This window comes from Halichoerus grypus, chromosome 7, assembly GCF_964656455.1.
Source record: "Halichoerus grypus chromosome 7, mHalGry1.hap1.1, whole genome shotgun sequence".
Taxonomy (NCBI): domain Eukaryota; kingdom Metazoa; phylum Chordata; class Mammalia; order Carnivora; family Phocidae; genus Halichoerus; species Halichoerus grypus.
The window spans coordinates 76072654-76099489 of NC_135718.1; the positions used below are offsets into that span (position 1 = coordinate 76072654).

The 26836-nt window shown below is 39.8% G+C and overlaps 1 protein-coding gene across 16 annotated transcripts in view; it reads left to right on the plus strand.

The window, feature by feature from the left end:
- Positions 1-26836, plus strand: part of CHRM3 (cholinergic receptor muscarinic 3) — a 479705-nt gene that overhangs the window by 298489 nt on the left and 154380 nt on the right. Inside the window, exon 5 of one of the 16 annotated variants that reach the window (XR_013449773.1) lies at positions 3264-3282. The exons of the other annotated variants lie outside the window; for them this stretch is intronic. The gene's annotated coding sequence lies outside the window, so the exon portion shown is untranslated. Of the gene's footprint in view, positions 1-3263; positions 3283-26836 lie in introns of those variants that run through there. 16 annotated transcript variants of the gene reach the window in all.

Sequence of the window (26836 nt, forward strand, 5' to 3'; positions counted from 1 at the left end):
ACTCAGTTGCAGGATGAGAAATGTGTCAAAAGCTCAAACTCTGTGCGGTGACGTGATGCCTATTTATCAGAAAATGGAGTGTGCTTTAGTTCTTAAAACAGACACTGTAAAGGAGTCCCTGTCTAATCCCGTGAGTGAAATTCTCTTTAGAGGGAATGCTGAATAGAGAAGATGCGATGAGTAGTAGATGGAAAAAAAGGTCTTCTCCAGTTCCCCTTGCAAGAGTTGCCTTTCCTACCAGCTCAGAGGGCTCTGGTTAGATTGGAATCCCAGATATTGCAGAACAGGGGAAGAAACACATTTAAATGATAAGCATGGCATTAAAACTTAAGAATGGCATTTTTATTGAATAATTATTAATGTTTCCAGGGCTCCTGGACATTAGAAAGAAAGTGTCAACCCATGGATGATATAAACGCATTTCATTAACAAGCAGGACAAAGTTTCAAACTGAAAGTCACAGTAAGAGTTTATATTTTAATCAAGTACAGAAAAATTCCCCTCCTGATAGATTCAAAAGAGTGAAAAAAATCTCTTACCTACTGTCAGCGCAAATGAAGAACATTTCATTGAAATCATTCCTACATTGAAAACTCATCATGGGATAATCAATATGTATTATCTCTCTATAGTATGGTAAATAGAAAACAAGAAGTGTTGATGGTATAATCTGGGTGGGAATTGTATGCATTCATGTGTGTTACATGTACTTGTGAAACAATTGGAGAAAAATACAAACAAGACCAAAAAATATATATAACAGTGTAGCATGAAAAAATAAATATTGCAGAAGGTGAGGGAGGGAACCAGAGTTGATATGGGGAATTTCCAAGACAATGATTTTTACAACAGACTTTGAAAATGGGAAAAATGGGACCCCTCAACAAAGGGTTGGGAAATACAGTCCAGACCATGAAATCCTAGAAAAAAAGTGAAAAATAGTTACTTTCCCAATTCACATTCAGCTTTTGGTTCAAGGGACAAGTGTTTAGATACAATTCAACTTATTTGATCTTTTCCTGCATGAATCATTCCATTTCTTTAATGTTCTAGCCAAAACCTGTGAAGCCATGAACCACTTGATTTTTGCCAAGAGATTTATAAAGAGGCACTCTCCTGGAAAATTCTAAAAGGATCAAATGAAGCCAGTTTTCTTCCACTCTTGTGAAATGCACCTTTGCTTCAGTCAGGTTGACTGGACAGCTAACAAAACAAAAAGAACCCGGTGGCCATGTTTCTTGGTGCCTATTGGCGATATGCACCTAACCACTCACATGCACCCAGTTAGTTCATGAACAGATACTATAGCCCCCTGCCCTCCCACCCCTGGTTTAAGTATTATTTTTACTGACTTACCCAGTCTTTCCTCTTGCAGTTTAATAGTAAAAAGGACACAGTAAAATCTGAAGACTTAGGTTCTAGTCTTCTTGTCTTTGCCTACTGGATTTGTGACTCTGGTCATGCCATTTAACCAACCTTCATTTCAGTGTTTCTTCATTGAGCTCTTACTCATTAAGCACACTGAGCAACCCGAATGCATTGTCTGCAATGCAAGTATATTAGAATTAAGAATCTTCAGTATTTAAAGTAGTAAATATAACTTTATACAAATAATACACTTAATTTAGAGCTAACCAGGCAAGAGTGGCATTTATGATGATCATTCAAATGAATTCTTTCTTGCCTGGAAAAACTATGCGCTTATGGCAAGAACATTCATAAACATGATTGTGCTTTATTGAATTGTGTTCAATAAACTGAATGATTGTGCTTTATTTTTACCTTGGCTCCTTAAATGTGAGTACATCCCAGAGTAGTTAGAGAGCAGGTATCACTTAAGAGATTATAAAAAATTAAGAGGGAAATAAAAGCCAAACTAAATCTGGCTGATTCTGTTGTCACTATATAATTTGTTTTGATGAAAGATTGACAGTTACTTATTGATGCATATATTGTACCTAGATTAGCCCTTGGAGTTAATGGAGACAAGAATTTACTCAACATCCTCTACCTCCTGTCTCTCACTTCCTCTATGTACCGTGTGAAATATTGCTGAGTTGCCGTGTCAGTAGCACCTAAATCTGCTTACATGAAGAAGAGGTCCTTACTTCAGTTTATCTAGCTATATATAAGGCATCATTACTCAGCTGATTTCCATAAATACCAAATACATGAAGCATTTCCCTTCAGTAAGCATACAACAGTGCCTAAGTGATTTCTTTAGATACTTTATTATGAAGATAAAATTGTTTCTAAAAGAGTGTAATCGAATCACAGCTTTTATTTTTCTTTTTCTAAGATTTATTTTATTTTAGAGAGAGAGAGGGGGGGAGGGTGGGGAGGGCAGAAGGAGAGGGAAAGAGAAAATCCCAAGCAGACTCCCCCCGAGCACAGAGTCTGACACAGAGCTCGATCCTGTGACCCTGAAGACCAGGACCCAAGCCAAAATCAAGTCAGACACCTAACCGACTGAGCCACCCAGGCGCCCCACATAGCTTTTATTTTTAAAAATTTTAATGTATCAGTATTTTTTTGAAAGGTGAATAGTTTAGATTATCTTTAATAGAGATGTTTGTTTTGTTTTGTTTTTACTTATTTTAGACTTGTTATTTTTCAACTTTGTCTTTAAAATATATAATGGGTCATGGGGACTGGCAAATTCAACAATTGGGCAAATGTTTATCGAGCTCCCCTACCACTGTTACTAAACTATCCTTCTACAACTTGTAGTAATAATAGCTAACATGTATCAAACAATTTGTGTGTGGTTGACAGTGTTTGGTATTGCATATGCTGTTTCTCACTATCCCATAATCCTATAAGATCGAAAGTGATTAAATATGACCCCTGTCCTTTGGAGGAAATTATATGAGATGTTTCTAGACCTAGATTGGGAATTGCTATGGCCAACATGACTGACCCAGGCCTATATACCACTTAGCTTCTACTGATTCTAGAACTTAAATATGAGGCCCCAAGGTACAGACCAGTAGCATTTTGCTTCCTTAAAGCACCAGTTCGATTGAGTGCCTGGTTGCGGAGCTTGCCGAAAATCCAGAGGCTTTCACCACAGTAAGTCGGGATGCAAACTCCATTTTATAAATGGGTATATTTTGGCCCTTGGTTGATAGTCAGTGAAGCCAAGGTGTACAATCTCTGTTACTTTCAAATGTGGTTGAAAACGCACAAATCTGGCTTTTTGTCTTTCTGTAAGTCAGAATTGGCCCAAGTGAGAAGTCTTGCCTTTGCTGGCTGTGTTGTAGATGCTGGAACCCTGGAACAGTGTCAGTTTGGCAAGGATGTTGACTTTGGAGGACATGAATGCGTTCTGGTCCTTATAAACCTCCCCTATTTACAGAAGGCTGTCTTGAGCTCCCAGTGGAGTGCGGTAAGCATGATTCTCTTTAAGAGATAAGACACATGGCAAAACCCAGGCAGCACCACTGTGGGGCTGCATTAGCAAGAGCCATCATTTTTTGCAGCATTCTTCAGATTGTATTTTTTATTATCACAGTGTGGTAGTGGTTAAGAGTCCACTTAGAATTATGAACTAATGAGTTTAAGTCCAGAGTATGCCATTTGTTTAACTGTTCATGCTTTGACGTCACTTACCCTAGGTAGACGTTAGTTCCTTTGCTTCTACAATGTGTACACCAGTAGACTTTTCTGAGGATTCACTGAGATTACACATGTCAAGTGCATAACACAGTTCCTGGTACAAAGAACACATTCAACAAATGTTAACGTTAGAATAGTTCATAATAATGAGTTGCTAACCTGGCATTTTCTCTGCTGAGATGCTCCAAACAGATCTCCAGTAGAGCTCCTTCATCCTCCTCCCCTGATCCTCTTGTGTTTCTGTGTATCACACTTCAACTTTTCCCTGAATCCTCTAAGCTAGAATCCCCGTTGCTTACTCTTCCTTCCCTGTCCCCCACACGTAACCAGATACCGAGGCCTGATGATTTTACCAGCTAAAAATTCCTCATTCTGCCCTCTTTCCCACATTCTTATACCAGTGCCATATTTCAGGCCTTTAACACCTCTGGACCTGATTATAAAGCAGCCAGTCACTTATTCTCATGTGCTGTCTTTTATTTTCTTTTTTAAGAATTTATTTATTTATTTGACAGAGAGAGAGCACAAGCAGGGGCAGAGGCAGAAGGAGAAGCAGAATCCCTGCTGAGCAGGGAGCCCGATGCGGGACTCAATCCCAGGACCCTGAGATCATGACCTGCGCCAAAGGCAGACACTTAACTGACTGAGCCCCCCAGGCGCCCTCTGGCGTGCTGTCTTGCCGGAAATTCCCCTGTCACCCCCTCCACAGCAGGTCCTCCACCGACCCAGTGATCCCCATGTCGCCCTCCTGGAAATGGAGGGCCTCTTTGATCCAGCTTTGCACATGCTTTGCACTTTGGAAGTTACTTAGGAAATGAGTTTTTGCAATTATTTGGCTATTAGAAAAAAATCTAGCTTTATCATTGTCTGGGGAATAAGGACGCTATATTTTCTTTGCTTTTGTGGTATTTAATATAGGCTACTTTACCAAATAATTATGCCATTTTTCTAGTACCATTGCAGTGAAATTGAAGCTTGGGAAATGAAGATTAAGTAAGAACCTAAAATCAGTAAATTACTGACCATTTGTTTTCAAAATATTTTAAGTTTGAATGAACATGTTAAGTAGAAATGTCCACACATCAACTAAAACTGAATACACTTCTATCTAAGATGGATGCAGATATACCAGAGTAATTTTTAAACTATACTAGAGTATATATTTTTGTATACTGGAGTAATGCCACCTTATGCAACCTGATGTACTTAATTGTTTCTTGTTATTGGACATACACGTTGTTTCTATAGATGTTCATACTTTTTATGTCAGATGTCTCACTACATAAATAAAGATAATATAGTTGCCTCCATCTAGTATATTTTAAGCTTCTTGACAGGGTAACTCTTACAAGTGTGAATTCCCCCTGTGCTTAGAAAAGACAAAACACTTTGTAACCAATCTGTCAATGCTTGTTGCCTGACTAATGGAGAGTCAGATAATTAGTTTTTAATTATTTAACCAAAAATAATGAGAGTTTTGTTGCCTGGCTAAATATTTCAGAAAGACTCCTTTCCCTAAAATCTAGCCTAGAATTTGCAAACTATTTCAAGGAGGTAAAGGTGGATTGGGTTTTTTTTTTTAAATGCTGCTAGTTTGAATTCAAATGAGCAAATGTGTAGCTCAATTATTGAAATGTGCACATTCCCCCCCCCCTTTAAAATGTATTAAGCAACATCAGAAAATATTACTAAAAACACTAGTGTAAACATCTTTAAACTCTTTCATATTCCCATGGTCGAGCACTGGAGTCAGCAAACTACAGCCCTCAGCTAAAATTCACCCCACTGCCTGTTTTGTAAATAAAGTTTTATTGGAACACAGCTACACCCATTCATTTGCACATTGCTCATGACTGCTTTTGCACTAAAAGGGCAGAATTGAGTAATTTCAACAGAACCTGCAAACTAGCAGCTCTCAGGCCCTTTAATGAGAAGTTTGCTAACCCCTGATTTAGCATATTAGCTGTTGTAAACCTTTCTGTCTAGATGTGGTTATATTATTATGCAATTTGGGTGCATTGTAAGCAGATATATGTTTTATCTATATATTACAAGTAATTTTCATATTGGCACTGAACTTTTGAATTAAAAGTGGTGATAAATCCATAATACCCATGGAATCAATGTGCTATATTGCTAAACGAGGTTTCATTTATTGGCCATTTAGTTCCTTTCTATTTTCTTATATTTTGGCTAATTCTGATTTACCTTCTTAAAAATATGACCGTCATATAATTTAAAGTATTAAAGTAGCTTCTTTATCTAGAGAGTTCTAACCAAGTGGTTGCACCACATTTGGGAGTACAGAACTCATCTTTATGACCTCAAAAATTATTTTCCTGATTCTCTACCAGATACATGAGTGTTGTTTAGTGGACAGAACACTTGGATGAAATCAATGGGCAGTAATTCTGTTTTCAGTTGAGTGTAAAATCCTGGACAATCTCTGTCTTGGTGTCCCTTCTGTGAAAACAGACATGACAATAAATGTCTTGCTGAGCCAACTCCAAGAAATGATGTGCTGATGAACTATATGTTGGTGAAGAAATAAGATCAATTTCTTATTTATTATCACAAGGCCTGATAGATAGCCATGCTTATCAGATATTTATTGTCTAAATTAAGTTGTCTAAATTAGTAATGAGGCAATAGGTAGCCTTCCAAGACCATAGTGAGAAGTGTTGCCTCTAGAGTTAGCAGCCCTGGGTTCGGATACTGGCTTCACCACTCACTACCCCTCTGTCACTTCACACACAGTAATTAAACTCTACGCCACAGTTTCACGAGTTTAACTACAGTTAAACTCGCAGCCACCATCACCTATATGAGAGGGATAATAACAGTGCCCACTTCATAGGCCTATTGTCAGGACCAGATGGTAAAATTCAAATAAAGCTCTAACACAACGCACTTGGCACCATAGGCAGCTCTCAATAAATGCAAGTTATTATCATGTATTAATATAAATCTTAAGTGAAGAAGGATAGCCTATTTTGAAGATAATTCTTCCTGAAAGGTCTTCATCTTCAGTTTGGATATAATTGTTATTCTGAGTAGCCTGCCCCTGAGCCCCCGAAAATGAGTATTAAAATGTTCTCTCATTTCAAAATGTCAGTTTCACAATTTCTTTGCCAATGGAACCCTTGAGAGTGAGGCACTCTCTCTGACCTTTTTTGGTATCACCAATTGTTTAAAAGTCTCTATTTAATTTTAAAAAGCTTTTGTGCTACTTTCCCTTGATGCTTATTATAGGTTTGGAATCGCATGCTATAAAAAGTATTTGACTGTATGTGCTTTTATAATGAAAGTAATTTAATTGGGCACTCTGCCTCCACAGATCAGCAAGGGTCAAAATGACTTTTTTTTAAAGAGAAGTAATACAGAGGGGAAAGGAAATTAAAAAACAAAACAAAACAAAACAAAAAAACCTTGCCATTTGCTTTCAGCACTGAATCATGCACGCTTCATTAAGGCCAACGGCGAGTCTCCCATGTTGGATATTTGCAAACCTGTTCCCCTGACAAACAAGTTCTCCACATGTGTTCTAGAGTGGACAGCTAATCACCGCACATTGGTTAAGTCTGTGCCTGCCCAAGTTGATGGTACTGGGACAAGGTCCCTTAAACACACTACTCCATCAGATACACTTACTATTTTGTCGGGAATTCTTGCTGCCTCTCAGGATGCCTTGTTGAACTTTTCCAAGATTACCCTCATCACTGTGTAAGAGTACAAGAAAAAAAATACCTTTCTTAAAGAGGGGATATCCCAGCCAGATTAATTTACATAACCTACTTCCTTTTCACGCGATGTCAGCAGGGTTATAGAGGTAACCACTTCTGCCTTTTATTGATAAGGGCTTCCCATAAGTGAAACAAACACTGTGTTTCTCTCAGAACGGACACACACTTTATGTCACCCCCCACTGACCGAAGTTACATTGAACATTAATGGTCAGGGTCATCATACGCCATTTGAATGAGATTAGGATCTAAGAGAATGAGATCTTAAGGATTCTGGCAAAAATCCCGAGTTTCTGATTAACGTAACATTAAGATAGACCTATTTCATGGCCAACTCTCTAGGAAAGGAAATAATGCAGATACGATGGTGAGAGGGGAAGCTAGATCTGGAACATGCCATGTTCATCTCTCAATATTCCTGACTCAGTTTGGTTGAGTGAGTCTTTCAAATTTTTTCATCTTTGTCCCATATTTCATAAGTTCATAAGAGTAGTTCAGTTAAGGATTATGTAGATAAATTGCTTTTCAAAATAATTAAAATAGCACTAACTGACAAGTCCACATATAATGAAGCAACAATGCTATATTCCCTTGTAGTTGACAGTGGCGCACATAATGGAGTAACTTAGACCTTTCCTATTAGTATATTCCCAAATCAGAATGGACATTTTTGGCACACAGCCTCTGTTTTTCATTTGAATTTTGACTCAAGGGTCTATTAACCCATACATCAGGCAGACGGGGTCTCCACTGTATGCACACACACAAACCCCTAGGTGCATGCACACTCACATATATCCTTGAAGCCATCACAAGGACTATGGTTATAGATGAAACCAACATGGATTCATTCATTCAGGATATTCTGAGCGCTCACTGTGTTTTAGGCATTGTCTAGACCAGCAGTTCTCCAAGTGTGATCTGTTGAGCTCTGTGTGTCTTCAAGAACTTTTCAGGGAGTACACCAGGTCAGAAATCGTTAGGTTATAATACTAAGAGGATGTGCACTCTGTTGACATTTGCACTGATGGTGGTAAATCAGTAGTAAGTAAAACTGCTTGTTCCTTAGCAGGAATCCAGGCAGGGACATAGAGTTATACGAGTCGCTGCCATTCCTCACTGCCCCTTGCCCGCGCATTTTTCACGTAAGAACGTTTGTGATGAAGCAGTTTTTTCATTTTCTTAAACCAACTAATTTTGTTAAATCTCCATCCTTGAGTACACAAAAATTTTAAATATTCAATATTTTTAATACATGTGAAATATGCGTGAATTTCTGTTTCATGCTGAAGCATGATGTTTGCGTTGAAAAAGGAACACGTGTACTTGTTTGAGATGCAAGCTGAACTGATTATTTTTTTCATGAGACACCATTTGTACTTAAAAGGATGACTAACAGATAAACTTGGGTTATTCAGACTTGGGTATTTTACAGATATTTTCTCAATAATGAATGAAATGAGTTTTTATTTCAAGGAAAATACTTGACAGTATTTGTTGCCAATGATAAAACTTAAACTTTCAAGTAAAAATTAAAATTATGAGAAAAAATAAATCCACTGCTGTGAGTTTGACAGCTTCGTAGTATTTGAAGAGTTTTCTCATGAGATGCTGTGATATTAATTAATGTGACCTTTTTTGTATTATATAATGAAAAGTGTTGAAATTTGGGAGATCTGCATAATTCAGGGAACCAGTATTTTTTTAAAAAATGCAAAAATCATGGGTAAAGATTCATTCAAAATACAAGGGATTCTAATATAGTGTAAAAACCTTATAGATACGGTTTTGATTCCACATTGCATCTCATATTTAAGAAACTACTACGGTTGACTTTGGATGTATTTTCTTTTTTTTTTTTTAAGATTTTATTTATTTCAGAGAGAGACATACAGAGATAGCACGCGTGAGAGAGTGTGAGTAGGGAGGAGAGGGAGAAGCAGAATCCCCACTGATCAGGGAGCCTGATGCGGGGCTAGATCCCAGGACTCTTGGGATCATGACCTGAGCCAAACGCAGACGCTCAACCAACTGAACCACCCAGGCACCCAAGACATATTTATTGGAGAGAGAGAGCACTAGCTGGAGGGGCAGAAGGAGGGGGGAAGCAGACTCCTTGCTGAGCAAAGAGCTTGATGCAGGGCTTGATCTCCCAACTAGGAGATCATGACCTGAGCTGAAACCAAGAGCCAACTAACTGAGCCACCTCAGCACCCTGGGTGTATTTTCAAAGTAAAATATCCACAAGTGTCTGAAGAAACTATTAAAATCCTCTCCTTCTAGCTATATATTTGTGTGAAGCTGGATTTTCTTCATGTATATCAACCAAAGCAACATATCTCCTAATACATTGAATTCAGGAGCGGAAACAAGAATCTAGCTGTCTCCTTTAAAGCCAGGCATTAATGCAATTTGAAAAAATGGGGAAGAGTACTACTCTCACCAGTACATTTTTTGCTTTAGAAAATACAGCCACTTTTCCACAAAAATACATGATTTATGTTGACATGTAATTGGCTTATTTTTAGATTATTTTTAAAATTCTCAGTTTTAACGTTTAATATGGTAAATATTGATATCTGTACCCCATAAACAAAAGGTCTTTGGTGTAGTCGATCATCTTTTTTTTTTTTTAAAGATTTTATTTATTTATTTGAGAGAGAGAATGAGACAGAGAGAGCATGAGAGGGTCAGAAGGAGAAGCAGACTCCCTGCCGAGCAGGGAGCCTGACGTGGGACTCGATCCCGGGACTCCAGGATCATGACCTGAGCCGAAGGCAGTCGCTTAACCAACTGAGCCACCCAGGCGCCCTGTAGTCGATCATCTTAATAGTGTGGAGAGGACTCAAGACTCCGAATTTTGAGATGCAATGTTTTAGATATAGGGACTGCAGATTCGAAGCCATGCTCTTCACCTTCACAACTTCATAGAAGTAGAACAAACAATGCAGCTACTCCATTTCATCTGACACTAAAATAGAAGGTCTGTAAGAAGGCTATGGAAAGAGATGCAGGACCTGTAACGCACAGAAGTGGGACAGGGAAGGCTTCTTAATGGAAATAACACTGTATCTGAGTCTTTAAGTATATCTGAATCTTGATGTTCATCTGAATCTTGATATTTGAGTACATATTAGGTGATAAAGAGAGTGTGGGAATTCTTGTAGAAAGAACACACTGTTCAAAGAAACTGATTATAAGGGCACATGTGTTCTGGAGACTGCAAATTTAGGTTGCATGAGTGAGCCACAGTGCTGAAGTTGGAGCTGCAGAATGTGACCTTGGTTCTGACCATGGAGGAAACAACTAAAAGATTCCTATTGTAGAAAGCCGACTCCTGCAGTACCCTGGAGACTCATGTGGGCACTGAGAAACACTGGCAGTAGCAGGTAGGAGTGGGGAGAATGAAGAGGTGGATTTGAGCAGTGTTAGGTGAAATTTATAGGATTTGGTAGCCAACTGAATGCAGAGGATGATGCAGAAGGTGAGAAAATAGTTTTAAGTTTTTGGCTTAGGTGGTTGATTGACAATGGTGCTGTTCTTTGTGTGAAAGAAAAAGAGGGGAAAATTGGGGAAGGATGGTGTTGATTAGTATACTTGAACATTTTGAGCTGTATATCACTGGATCATCAAGTGGAAAGAGCCAGTGAGCACTTGAATGTTCACCTCTGTTAGGAGAAACACAGAGGCTGAAAATAGAGACAGGGATGCCATGAGGACAGAGACATCCTCTGGATCCACAGCTCTGACTGAGATCACCCAGACATCAGGCATAGGTTGAGAATGGAAGAGGGTGGAGGATGCCAGTGTCAAAGAACTAAATGGGGCAAAAGGAATTATATTGCAGGTGATGTTGACTATTGTAGTAACTGTTGTCTTATTTAGAAGAGTTTTGTTTTCAACCTTTAATTTCCCTAAGGCTGAGATTAAGGGGGATCCCAGCTGGTGATCTGTTCACAACTGAAGAATTCACTGGTTGATTCTCTGTCACAGTTGGTTTTCATATGCTATGAGTATATGTTGATATCTGTATGCATTCTTGCATGTGAGTAAGAATAAAAGGGTGGTGAGAGAAAGAGATGGGGGGCATGGGGTGTATGAATGTGAATGTATATGGAAACTGTGAACATTTTCTAGTACAAATCTGCTCTTTTTAAATATATGGCAGCATTTGAACAATTTAAAACATTTTAATTTTGGTTTAGATTCAAATTTATCTTTTGCCAACCATTTATGATCTATAAATAGCCATTAAGATTGTTCCCTCAAAAACATTTAAAAATCTTTACTGCTGGCCTCAACGGTTTGGCAGGAACGTTGGTCCAAAACTGAAAAATTAACCAGTAATTAGCTATATGTGCTTGTGTTTTACATTTTAAAATATATGTTAAACTGCCTTCTGAGGATTATGGTTTTAGAATATAAAAAGTAAATATAAACAGGTTAAAACACAATTATTTAGCAACCTTTAAATTTGAGTTCTAACCAAAAAAAAAAAAAAAAAAAAAAACGCTGAGTCTAGAAAATGCTCAGTGACATAACCATGGGACACAGCCTGCTTGAACAGAGGACTTTCTTCCATAGATTTGCACTTGGTTGGCCCTCTACCCACATACAGATGAAATTCAGTGATTCACATGAAGTTGTTTAAAACATATCACATTTAGATAATCATAGTTAATATCTCATTTCATTTGATTAATTGGGCTAACTTTATCCAGAAAGAGGAACACATGTCATTTTAACCTTGCTTCTATTCTTAGAAGTGATATATTCCCTCCAGATGTCTCCATTGTCTCAATGCCATTTTATTCAAAAAAAGTTTTTATGTCATTTTATCCTTTCATCATCTGTTTTCCTGATCATATAATTGAGTTGACCAAATTTTTCCATTCTCTCTAGCTCTCTACCTATTTGAGTTACCTCTCTGTGGCTGTAATCCCAAACGATACCACCAACTATCTCCATCAGCCTTGAGCCAAAGTGGAGACCGGGTCCAGCTCCAGCATCTGGACAGCTCCCCAAGTATGCAAAGTAGGAAAAGGCTCCAAAGGCAAGAGAGATGCAGGGTAGAATGGAAATAAAGATCCTCCCCCTAAAGGTTTCTCCAGCTGTCTCAAAGATTTATGAGCAAAAGGAAGGAATTGAGGCAAATGTTCTATTAATGGTAGGCATGTGGCTTTTTGCATGTATATACTTGACATACAGTATGCATCCAGGAAATCTTTATTATTAGTAGTAGTAGGAGTAATGTTCAGGGTAGAGAGTCTTAAGTTACAGACTAGCAATAACTTCCTGTTCTGCTGTCACCTTTGTAGATGCACATAAAGGTACTGTAGTTTTATCACAAAGCACAGTTATTTTCATTTTAGAGGGGAAAAAATTGAAGTAAAAGTAAAGGGTGAGGACTAAATAGGAAATTGGGTTGAATCAAGAAGTAAAGTCAAATATTAGTTTCAGTATGGCTTTGCTACACTTTCCTTATGTAGGGAAAAGTGAAAGGGAGTAAACTCTCATCAGGGATTTCTGATCTGTCAGACATTGCTAGGGCCTTTTACAAACTTTATTTCATTAAATCTAATTTAAGGGATGCCTGGGTGGCTCAGTCGGTTAAGTGTCTGCCTTCGGCTTAAGTCATGATCCCAGGGTCCTGCGATAGAGCACCACATTGGGCTTCCTGCTCAGCAGGGAGCCTGCTTCTCCCTCTGCCTGACGTCCCCCCCTGCTTGTGCTCTTTCTCTCTCTCTGACAAATAAATAAAATCTTTTAAAAAATCCAATTTAACATAAAACATTTCCTCTCTTAGGCTTCTTTGTGTAAGATATTAAACTGAACTGAACTCCGTTCTAGATGTTGTGGATCCAAATTTTATTTTTATTTAAACAGTTACTCAAATGACAGAAATTATTGTATCCTGCAGACTATCCACACTTGTACACAATGTAAAAGGTGCAGTGCTGGTCAAATGCCAGTTATTTTCATCTGTGACACAACTATTACCTCCTTCTCTGGCTCTGCAAAGCCAAACTTTTACTCCTGAAAGGGAACTAACCTAATAGCAATGAACATCCCAAGCATTCAGATTTTGGTCTTTAAAAATCACTTGCCATGTAAAGGAAAGAGTTCTGGGGCGCCTGGGTGTCTCAGATGGTTAAGCGTCTGCCTTAGGCTCAGGTCATGATCCCGGGGTCCTGGGATCGAGTCCCACATTGGGCTCCCTGCTCGGCAGGGAGCCTGCTTCTCCCCCTCCCTCTGCTTCTCCCCCTGCTCATGCTCTCTCTCTCTCTCTCTCTCTCTCTGTGTGTATCTCTGTGTCTCAAATGAATAAATTTTAAAAAATAAAAGAAAATACATTTTAAAGGAAAGAGTTCTTCTTGGAGAAATAGCTGGCTTCAGGTCTGGGACAAGAAATACTCAGAATGAGCCTAGAGTGCCTTTTTGTATGAATAGCGGGGAAGACAGAGCCTGCTGAGGTTCTAGCAAAGTGACCCAGAGCCAACTTAGTGGACTTCCACTAATGGGAAATGGGACAGTTTAAAAATCAAAAAGACATCCACTAATAATTTAAGTACATTAAGTGTGTTACAGTTTTATGGATTTGTAATAATAATACAAGAAAAGTGGTAGGTTTGGAAGAATGCTAGGAACTCAACTTAGCATTCTGAAAACTGATAAATGAAGGGAAGGACTCAAGCATTTTTCCTGCCTTCTTTTTGCAAATTGGATATTGGGCTATCCCAAGTCACTGATGATGGAAATGTTATCCTTTTAGAAGAATTCCAGTTAGTAACTGGAATATAACAAGTGGATAAACTTTGAATATCACTATTTTTTAACTAATAAGTGAAATAATGAATCTGGGCAGGATCATCAATCACCATCAAAGCCATTTTACACATGATAAATAAATAAATTAGGATTTTCAAAAAAGGAGGAGGGCAATGGGGGAGTGGGGATTCATAGATTAAAAGAGAACTAAGGCCAAACAAATGCAATGTGTGAACCTTATTTTGATCCAGATTTGAGCAAACCAACCATAAAATAACACATAGGATCTAATGAGACAAATACTATTCATGGACATTAGGGAATCTGTGTTAATTTTTTAGGTGTGATATTGATATAGTGGCCATATACCTGGGATTTGCTTCAGTACAATCCAAGATGGAGAGAAGTAGGTGGGAAGTTAGATGAAATAAGATTGCCGTATGTTGGCAGTTGTTGAAACTGGATAATGGAGTTCAATACAATATGTCTACATTTGTGTATGTTGGAAATTTTCCGTTATTTAAAATAAAAATAAATATATATATTTTTTATTCCATAGGCTGTACTTATTTGAAATACAGAGCATTTGCATCTGTTCCAAAAGAGTATCATGATGCATAGGGAAAGAATTATCATACTTTTTTTTTAAGATTTTATTTATTTATTTGAGAGAGAGAATGAGATAGAGAGAGAGAGCATGAGAAGGGGGAGGGTCAGAGGGAGAAGCAGACTCCCTGCTGAGCAGGGAGCCCGATGCAGGACTCGATCCCGGGACTCCAGGATCATGACCTGAGCCGAAGGCAGTGGCTTAACCAACTGAGCCGCCCAGGCGCCCAAGAATTATCATACTTTTAATTTACCCATTTTTGTAAGCAAGAAAGCAAACTGAATATATGTGCTCAGACACAAAAACATAAAACTCTAGTATAAAATCAGTGTAACATGAGTTTATCTTCCCTAATATCACCCTGGCTGAGATCATGTAACTGATCTCAAACTCCAGTGGCCCCACATAGGTCTTCCTTCAAAGCAAAAGTCAGGTCGTTCCTATCATGGTATTATAGACGATGCTGATTTGCTTCGCGCATAAATTGGGTATTTAGAGCACACTGTCTGTTTCCTGTAATGCCAAATAATCCTGTTCACCGCTGTCTATCCGCTGAAGCTACACATGTCCCGTGTAGCTGACAAGCTTCAAATGAGAGACCGTTTCTTCCCTGCTTTTATTATTCTTTTAAAAATGATAACTCCAGTTTTAAAAATCATGAAATAGTTCTGAATGTTTTTGTCAAAACAAGTCACTGTCAAACTTTTCATTCCCAGACACAGATTCATTACTTTTGAATAAAATAAAAGCAGTGAATAGAAACAACAAATAATAAATGAAGCAGTAATTTGGCTGGAGGTGTAAATTGCTGTCACATTTCTTTTTCTGACCCCCTGTCTTGCCTCATGAGGACTGAATTCGGTCCAGTTACTTCCTTTCTTTTGTCCTTGAAATTCGCCATCAGAGAAAACTGACTCCCCTAAGATGAGTGCTGACAAATTAAAAGTATTATATAATTTACACAAATAAAATGCATCAGAAAAGCAGTTAGGCTGAAATAATTTAGCAGCTGAGCCCACAAAGGAGGGTTTCCTTGGAGATGCATGGATGTGCCGGACTGTGGGTTGCTTGCCACTTTGAGCAATAAGGACTCCTCCTCTAAACAGTATGGACCACTAAATTAATGACGTGCCGATCCCCACCTTCACTACTCCCCTCATGAGATTGGAGCCTAGACTAAACCAACACTATACTGTTATATTCTCAACTATATGGTAACAGCTGATAGAGCCTGAACCCTTCCTATGTGCGTCTTCACAGAAATTCCCTGAGGAGGGGGTTATTTATTGTAGGCATGTATGTCATATGAGGAACTGGTGGTTTGGGAAATGAGCTGCCCCAAAGCCAGCGGGCTAGACGGTGACAGAACCAGGATTTGAACTCTGCAATCTGAGCTGAACCCTGTACTTTTTGTCTCTACTCAATATGGCCTCTTTAAGGATGAATGGCTTCTTACTATCAGCTAAAAGATAAGGTGTAGTTAAAAACACAAGCAATCACCAAATAATACAAGAAGATGCAGGAGAAGAAGAATTTAAAATGTGCTGATGTATCATCATTTAAGTCCATCTTGACTTTAAAACTGCCCCTAACACAAATGATACCAGCCTCAATTGCATTATACATAAGGACATTGGTAGGTCCATAGCTATGGCTGTGGGAGTAAAGGATTTATTTTAGGTATATCATCAGATGTTAAACCTAATGACTGCCAGATTAATACAGAATGCTACAGATTTTGCATTATGTCAAAGATTTGAAACTTTATCTACTTTTTTTGTTCTTGAAAATTTTCTAAGCTTAATGGCTGATCTTGCTCATATTCTTTCCATAACAGATGATACCAATAAAATTCACATTTCCAGCATTAAATTGACAGCATTCCGTTTTTAATGTTTTATTTCCTTAAACATAATAAGTTACAATAAAGTAACTTGTAAAGAAATTGCTTACAAAAAATGGCTCCAACTTGGAATCTACTTAGAACAATCCATTGGGTAACTGCTCTTAATTTAGTTTTGTATGAAAGTTCAGTCTTACCCAAAAATGTGTGGATACACTTATATAACACATTTGTATTTGCGTAGAATTACCACAACTGCAGAAGTATTTTTAAATAGTTTAATGTTTGGGGTTCATTTCAGGAATTTTTTCCCTAAAACACTAATTTCTGGGCAATCAAGTATATATTTGATTTAATACCTACATCTTCCACATATATATCACTTCCAGTATATCACTCTAGAGTACTATATACATATTAAGAATGATGTGCCTGAGTCTACTTACAATCATTAGTCATCCAGCATATTTACTTTAGTATATTATTTAGCAGAATTTTTAGCTACATTTTGACCAAATAACTTTTATAATTTAATTATTGCCCTTTATCACTGTGGGTGATGAGTATAACTGCTTTGTAATGATCTCCTTGGACAAAATGAATTTTCCACAGAAAATCTGAGCAAATAATGGAAATTGAATGCGATCACTAATCCAAGACCAGTTGTGGAAAGTGTAATAATGTTACTGTTGGGATGATTGTTGCCAATCGTTTCAAGAAAACAACAACAACAACAACAAAACTAACTGTAGGTACAGGTGCTCAAATGTGTCAAAGGCCATTTACCAATGTCCCAAACGCATAGTTCGAAGCTAGACCTCTGCCAAGTAGCTTTGACTTTGCTTGCTCTTCTCTCGATATTTTTCTCCTTGCCCTTAAGATACAACCACTTTCTTCTTGCATTTTTGCAGCTTGAATGTGGCACTGTGGGGTGACCTGGGCAGAGCAATGTTTTCACGGTACAGCGTCACAACACAGTGCTGCTCCCTCTGCTCTTTGGAGTTGTTTGAAGTCATAGCTAACCCAGACAACTCTTCCTAAAATATCCCAGTGAGGAGAGAATCCGCCCGGATTACAGAGAGGCCTGTTGGAAGTATCTGAGCTCACACCTCCACAACTCAACAAGTCAAGTAAACTGATCTTTCCAGAACACATGTGAACATGATTTATGTTTATTTCTCATGGTCAATTCAAAAAAAAAAAAATTACTCATGGATAGAGCTTCAGTTGGTCTATTTCGTTATTGCCAACAAGAATGAAGAGAAGCACTTTGAATACCTCATAGGGACTGAGGTTCATGGGTTTCGTTTCCGTGAGGGTTTTGCAGTGAAGCATCGATGTAACCCAGCTTTTCTTTAATCATATCTGCATTTTGGAAAGCAGCTTTTGGTCCCTTCTCTCAGCCCCATCCGCATCCCCGGTAACCCCATGCCCTTCATTCCCTCGCTCTGATGCCATCTGTAGTTGTGGGATCCATCTCTGTTTGTACAGAATTAGAGAAAAGCTGTATCCTCAGCATGCAAGCATCCACATCCCATATGGAGAGCCCCAGCTTGTGGTGAGCACTGGGGCTTAGTGGTGGGGACGGGTGGTGATCCCAGCCAGCCAGATGGGGATTACCATCCCAGGCTCAGGCTCAGAGAGATCTTGGGAGCCAGGGGTTGTGTGTAAAGGGGACATTGGGATACACTAATCCCAAGATGGACCAAAAACCCGTTTCTCCCCTGGGCAAGTGTGACTCCCAACTTTGGTGGGTGAATGGCATCGGTTTGGTATTAGAAACCTGCGAATTAGACGTTTGGACACAGAGAATGAAATGAGAGAGAGGGAGAGAGAAAGAGAAAACCTGGCCAAGGCAGATCCACGACTGACTTTCTTTTGCTAGTTCTTGTGCTCTGGGAACAGAAACCGAAAATTGACCACTTTGGCACTCTTTCTGCTCTCTCTAAAGGTATGTAGCGCGTACTCAGTGCACTTGGCAGAACGCTGTGTAAACAGGGAGTTGTGTATCTCTTAGAAAAGGATTGAAAAATCCACCCGTGGCCCTGGAAAAGAAAGGTTTCATTTAAGATGTGTTTTTGATGTAAAAGTCTCCATCAACACTATAAAGCATCTTACACATCCTGTCTTTTCTGAGCTTGCTCCTGGGGAGTTTTTGCTCTCCTCCCGGCCCTCTTCCCCATCCCTACCTGCCTCCATAGATTCCAATCGTTTTGTTAATGTTCACTACAGGAAGCCTCTAAGAATAGACTTGCTGCTCTGAGCAGATTCTATCTTGAGACATGATGGGGTGGAGAAAAGCCAAGAACATTGTAGCAAATAGGTATCCAGTTGGGCTTTTCAATATTATGTATTTGACAGGGCCCAGTAGCACCAGCAGGGGTAGGCATCGGAAAAATGCATTGCCCGGTTCTGTTTGAAAGCTCCCTGTCATTTCAGAAGCACTTGAAACTGAGTGTGCACTGGGCTTTGCTGTAGCACTTGCAAGGACTATTAATAGGAGTTCAGAACTTGTACTTGTATTGCCCTTTATATCGGTGGGGTGGGGGGAGAATCTGAAAACTTTTCTCTTCCAAAACATTACCAATCAAGCCAACGGTAGCGGTCTTTCAGCGTACCATCACATAGCTGTGAAAACTTGAGTCAGGAGAGCTAAATCACATTCACTTTTAGGCAAGATACTTCCTTTGTGCCCAAGATATCACAGAATTTAGAGTGAATGAGGATAGTGAATGCAGAGGTCCCCTTACTTAGTCTGGGAAACACCCAACTCAGCTATAATGTCAGGGCATTGTACTATTCTGAAGAGCTCAGCATCCTATTATGTACCCAGATAGCCTTAGTCACCAGCTGGAGGGTGTGTGTATATATATATATATATATATATATATATATATATATATATATATATATAAATGTGGCAGTGGCTGGGAGGGAGGAGTATTGTTTTAAATACTATACTGGAATGGGGTGTCTGGGTGGCTCAGTGGGCTGAGTGTCTGACTCTTGATGTCAGCTCAGGTCTTGATTTCAGTGTCATGAGTTCAAGCCCCATGTTGGGCTCCTACTGAAAAAAAATAAAAATGAAAATAAATAAAATAAATACTATACTGAGAAAAATGGGGCACGTCCCAATCACTTGGGGAAACAGCAACAATGATGTCAAAAACCTTAGTGTCTGTGTGCTTTAGCAGTCTGATATTTTTTAAAGAGATTGATTTCTCTTATACTCTGCTAGCTGGGGGATGCTTGGTATCTGGAGGCCAGTTGACTTGCTCTTTGCCCTGGTGCTTGATGAAAGGATGTGAGCTGCTTCACACGGGAGAGCTCTCCAGTGAGATGTGTGCTTGTGTGGGACTGCGCTTCTCTGTGGGTGTTAATGGAGTTAAGTGTGCGAGTTTCCAAGCCAGAAGAGCAATAGGGAAGGGAAGTATTCCAAAAGGGGTGGAGCACCATGACATAGCTGTAGGGGAGAAGAGTTAGTCTGCTCTGAGGCATCTGGGTGTCTCCTGCAAGCTCACTTTCTATCATACAACCTTCTTCCTGTCAGGGAATAGGATGTTCTCAAGTCCAGGAACGTTAGAGGCTAAAACCGAAGTTAAGAAAACTATTGTCTTTTAACATAACAACTGGAAATCTCCTCAAAATAATATTGTGAAGTGCTTTGCTTAGGGTGTGAGGAAAAATTGCGTCTTTTTTTTATTATTATTACCATTGTTTCCCCATTTTCAAAGCTGGAAGTCTGGAATTTTGACAAGATGTTCTAGGTTCAGTCTGCGCTGCTGAAGCAGGAAACATGAATGCTGCGTGCTCGGAGCTACCACGGGCTACCGAGAAAATTGACTCTGAGGGTGTTTTCACAAACACGTACCGAGGTGATGGTGAAGGTCAGGTTTAGGAAAATAAATCATTGTTGTTTTTAAAAATGTTTCCCCCAGCTTAATCTTATTATGATTCCCTATTTTTCTTTTTTCTTGATGTATTCATATGTTTTCTTCCCAGCTCTTTGTATGTGTTCTGTAAGCGATCTCATATCCTTTTCGTAAGACATCTGGGTTTGAACAAATAAATGAAAGGAATTCCATCCTTGAAGCCAATTGAATATTGGCTGAATTCAGTCAGTTAAAGACTTTTTATTTATTTACAATGAAGCCCCCACACCCCATTCATACATATGTATAGTCACACACCACACACACACACACACACACACACACACACTCACACTCCCTATACCCCTTATATTTATATGGAAACATAGTCAAAAGTTACATTCAGCCTCACAAAGATGGAGTTGTGGTAGATTAAAGGAAACTTCTTTCTAAAATGTAAATCTGATTCCATCTTGTCCATTGGCCACATCTCTGCCTTCGTCCCTGTGAGGTGAAGTCTGCCCCACACCTCATGCAGTCCCTGGTCCCCTCACCTTGTCACCACCCTACCCTCCAGCAAGGTGGCCATGCCCATGCTGCTTCACACTGCTCCCAACCACAGGCCTCTCTGGTCTTCTCTCTGTTGCACTTGCATTTTGACCCATAGGCCCTGGCAGTTTGCATGGTTTATTCCTTCAATCATTTGGCATTTCTGCATTCTCATTATGTCATGTGTAAAAGTATGTGTGAATTCTGTGCCTCACAAGTCACAGATCCAAAGACCCTGCGAGGCACCGAAAGGGAACATCATAGTTTCAATCTGTTGAGACCTAATATACGTGTTGGTTTTATAATACACTTTTGGAGAAATTCCTCCAAACTTTTCAATTTCTTCAGCGATATAATGAATCCATGTTTTTTTTTCCCCTCGGGGGAAAAAAAGATAAGCCAAAACCATTGCCATAGCTATCTATCCTGAACAAATGTTACAACTCAAGGTGCATCCATTTTTTCCTCTTTCTCTATTTGCTCCTTCTCTGCTGAACTTGATGCAAGAGAAATTTTATATTAAAATGATGTATTTTAGAAAATCTCTGTATCATTTAAATTATTTTAAGAACTGCTCTCACAGTTACCTGTTGCTACAGAGCCATCCCAAAATTTAATGACTATGGGTAATAACCATCCACTGCTCACTTTGTTGCACTTTGGGCTGTTTGCAGCTGAGCAGGTCTTCTGTCCTGCCTGGGGTCACTCATGCAGCTGCAGGCATCTGGGCTCCAGCTGGGGCCAGATGGCCCAAGATTGTCTCACTCACCTCTATGGCAACTAGTGGGGCTGCCTGAAGGCATCTCAGTTCCCCTTTGCATGGCTGAGCCAACAGTCTTGCCAGTCTGAGAGGGAGAGAGCAGAAACGGTCCTCATCACAGCCAAACTTGGAAGTCACATACGTCAGGACCATCACATCCTCTTGGTCAAGGCAAGTCACAAGTCCAGCCTGGATTCTAGAGCTGAAGGAATACACTCTCCCATGATGGGAAAGACAGGAAATCATCTGTGACCATGTTTAATCTACCACCATCTTAATGTGTGTCACATTCATTTAATGAGTAGTAGATAAGCAAATAAAAGAAATAACATGTTGCAAGTCTGAATATTAAGGAAACAAGAGTCTGGTGTCATTTTTAAACTTCTAACAAGATTCATTGGAAAATTAGGCCCTGTGATAATTAAAAGAAAACCAAAAATCGGTATTGCTGTAGCCCGTGTTACTCATTCTTACTATCATCTGGCTCTACCTAAACCGTGCCTACTGAGTAAAGATCTTTTTAGAAAGCTACCAGTTTCTATAATTTATTGAAAGGGGAAACAGTTTGGGGACATGTTCAATGCCTAGTAATATTTAATTGAAGCCATGACTTGGGGCCCAAAGTGAAACCAATTTTAAAAAATAACTTCTATTTAAATGGAAACTCTAGCATTTGCTTATGTAATGAGGATGCCTCCATTTTACTACTCATTTTATTTACAGTTTGCACTCAAAGTTGAAATCAGTTTTCCAGAAAACAGAACTTTTTTATATTAGTGGCAAGTGACCATTGGATGCCATTTATCATCACTTTTTATTGTATTCCAGGTGCTTTTCTCAGTATATTCTTTTCAGTAAACTCCAGTTAAGCACAAATATCCTTTAATCATTTTAGCATTGATGTTTTCTTGCTGGGGAAAATCAATTCCTAGTAAAATTCATGCAAACCTATCAACACGACACTTCCATGAAACGTGGCGATGAGATTACTGAGAGACCCGTCAAGTGAGCCCGGTCATTTCTGATCCCAGCCACAACCGAGAGAAACACAACGTATATTTGTCAGTTACACTTCCATGAAGCTGGGGGTGGAGATCTGTTTGGGGAGAAGGGACATGTCTCCAAAAGACGATATTCTTACTCACGAACTCCATGTGTAGAGGAGATTTACAGTTAAGATTTTACAGTTTCCCTCATAAAGCAAAAAAGAAACACAGCCTACATTTGTTTGCTGAGAAACATTTTCCCTTCTCCCACCGCCAAATTAAAGAGGTCAGTTATCACTTCTGACCTCGTAAGTTCACAAGTCAGTTTGCATCTGTGAAAAATCTGAATATTTCATCTCAAATCTGGATAATTCCAAAGGATAGTGTTAGAGAAGGCTCTGCTCTTAGGCAAGAAGTCACACTCCTACAAATAGTATCTTTGCCTCCTGACCTTAGACTTTCTAGACTCTTCTCCCCCAACATGAAAAAAAATTCCCATCTCTGCTGAAATTCCATACCTGTTCCCGCATGGCATCCACTGATCCTTGAATATGCTTAGCATAATCATTTAAATCCTGCCTGATAAATTCTAAAATTGGACCCTCTCTGTGTCTACTGTCATCGACTATTTCTTGTCGTGGGCAAGAATCACATTCACTTGTTTCTTCATACATCTTACAACTTATTTTATGGTGAACATTTTATATCAAAGAACAACAGACTGAATTAATAATATTTATGCACGGAAAAAAAAAATTGGGTTTTATCCATGCAATACACAAGTACAGTCCAGGGAGCTCTGTCAACAGTCTTTGATTCATTCACCTACATCTTTGGAGAGTGTGCATGGCTGGGGCACTGAGGACCAGATTTTCCCTTCTGTCTTACAGTTTAATTCAGCCTATGCCATCAGCCCGAAAAGTGTCGCTGTCCTGGTTCAGATGAGAGAACTAGGTGCCATCAACAACTTGCCCCGGGTCTGGCCCTAGCAAATGCTCAGGTGGGATTTTAACACAAACCTATCCTTTTTCCTACCAAATCTCTGTGCCTTAGTGTAATTTACAGTTTTAACCTTTTATCCTTCAAGGCTTTCTCCACATGTTCCCTCTCTTCTTTCAATGCACTTGTTTTTATTTGCAGATGGCATAATAACAGTTTGGGCATCCTTCCAACCAAGGTCTTTATTCCTTGAATATTTTGGAAGGAAAAGGCATCTTTAATTAAAACCACTTACAAAAGGGCTTTTAGCCTCCAGAAATGACGGACCCTTAAGAAAAAACAAAGTTAGGGTGGGTACAGCTCAACCAGTGATCCTGACTCTCTCTCCCCCAATTTTTCTCTTCCTTCCTTTTCTTGGGGATCGGGGGCAGGAGGAGGGAGGAGATGTCTTTGCTTTTAACTGTGATCCGGGCTACAGTGATTTCTTTCACAAGCTCTCCATGGTTCCTTCTTAGAGGGTTGTAGGTTTGAATCATTTTCGGAGTGATCATCTGACCACGTGCTACTACGAAGTAAACTAATGATGAAATCAACAGCTGTCATTGCACTGATATTTATTGAGCACGGACTGCACTTTGCGTCAGCGCCTCCCTGCTTACAGCAGGTGCGCCTGGTGGATCATAAAGATTGTGAAATTTGTCCAGGGTTACCCAGCATGTAGATCAGAAGCTGGTATGTCTAACTCTTACTCACCTGTTAGAAGTCAGAGCAGGCATCACGCGTTCCAACAAACTTCCTCTGCTGTGCTCCCTGAACTGAAATTCTAGCCCATCAGGCTGTGTGTTGGTCTCCTCTGTGGTCAAGTGTCCGGTCTCTGAGGGCAAGGGATCCTTTCTCATTTGAAGTTTAATTCCCAGAATCTAACAGAGCGCCCGACATACGTTCCTTGATAACTGAACTGCGGAAATAGGGGGTGTGATCTCAGTGGGGGTGGTCTGAAAATAAGAATCCTGGGAGCTGGATCTGATCATAGTAGCAGCTGATCTTGACTGAGCAGTTAGGACTTGCTAGACCTTGAGCAGCCTTCAAATGAGGTACCTGATTCCTCCCACTTCACGTGGAAACAAGCAGGGACAGAGAGACTTGGTCATATGTTTGGGGCCACTGGTCTAGTATGTGGTAGAGCCAGGATCAGAGCCCAGATCCCAACCTATGCTCTTAACCACCAAGTTTTATTCCTTTTCCAGGCTACTCAGAACTGATCATTCCATTTCTCCTCACCTCGGTGCCTTTATTTTTTTAAGAGTCAAATTATTTTTATTTATTTAAATCTTGACATAGGTGCCCTCCATTTTAATGGTACAATTAATACCTACACCATTCAATGTGCGTTCACAGAGATACTGTATGTCCTAGGCACTATCGTAGGCCCCTAGGCCCTAGAGATTCAGCAGTGAACAAAACTGGCCTAGTTCCTGCAGTTAACCCTACATTCTGATCAGGGGCACAACAACAACAACAACAACAACAAAAATAAAGAATACAATATGTAGTGTATAAGTAGGTAATACATACTATAGGGAAAAATAGAAAAACTAGAAAAAGAGAAGGTGCATGGGGGGTAGTGACAGGGAATCACTGAATTAGGTAGGGGTGGTCAAGGAAAGCCTCACAGAAGACAGTAGCTGAGCAGAGGCCTGGGGGAGTGGGGAGAGGGGCCAGTGGCTAGAGAGGAAGGATGTTCCCAGCAGAGAGAAATGTGCAAATGTCCTGAGGCAGGAGCTTGAATGGCTAGTTCAAGAAAGATCAAGGAGGCCATGTGGCTGGAAAGCCGCCAGCAAGCAGAGGTTTACTGAGAAGGAGGACAGGTGGGAGGGGAGGATTTGTTTTAGTGGTTTTCATTTTGAGATGCTTATTAAACATCCATAGGGAGAGGTCAAGGAGGCACATAGCTACATACAAGAATCAAGAATGCCAGGCTGAGGACATCTGGATTGGCACATCCATGCAGAAGTCCTCAGTTCATAAACCATTTAAGTCTGTGGCAGCCCAGAGAGGGAAGGAAATACGATGAGTTGCCCCGGAGGAGATGGTATCTGGGCTGGATCCTGAAGAACTTGCATCAGATCGAGGAGCAGAAATCGGGGTGGAGGACACTGAAGACAGGGACAGAGTTGGTGCCAGGACACAGGACAAGGAGAGGTTCAGAGTGTTGGGAGCGGGGTCAGATGTGGCTGTATGGCAGGACACAGTGCAGAGGGGGTGGGAAAGGGCCACCTGGTAAGGTTAGAGAAGCAGATTGGGGAGCCAGATTGCTAACATCTTTTGCCGACATGCCAAGGAATTTAGTATTTGTTCTGTAAACAGATGGGAGCCATCGAAGGCTTTTAAACAGGAATGTCACATGATCGGATACATCGTTTAGAAAAGTAACTGGCAGTACAGTGTAGGTTCATTGGAGAAGAGGAGGCTTAACTCATGTACATAGTAACTATCGACGAGGTTGAAAGTGACGGTCACCCGAGACATACAGGTCAACGTTATGGAAAGATTACAGGTACCTCTTCCTATTGAAAAAAATATTCCTTAAAGAAATAAATAAAGGCCTGTGTTTAATGTTACTTATTGTTTTCATTTTGGGGAGAGCATAATATGATGGGTCTGACTTCTTTGTCTTGAAGGCCTTAAATAATTTTCCTTCTAAACCGATGATCTGTTTTGAAATGTGAGTACATTGTAAATATTCACATTTCTCTTCACAGAGCGGGACCCTCAGGTGTCACAGTTAACTACTCATTTTACTTGGTTCCTAAAGAAACTGATCCAACTTTATTTTTTTAAAGGATTTTATTTATTTATTTTTGAGAGAGAAAGCACAAGCATGAGCACGGGGGAGGGGCAGGAGAGGGGGAGGGAGAAGCAGGCTCCCCAGTGAGCGGAGAGCCCAACGTGGGGCTGGATCCCAGGACCCCAAGATCATGACCAGAGCTGAAGGCAGATGCTTCACTGACTGAGCCACCCAGGCACTCTCCCCCATTTTGATTTAATATATGGGAAAGAAAAGGTGGCAATCCAGAAATACCCCCATATTTTCTGTTCCTGAATACCATTACCCATATCATACTGACCAAATTGCAGTATTTCATTTTGG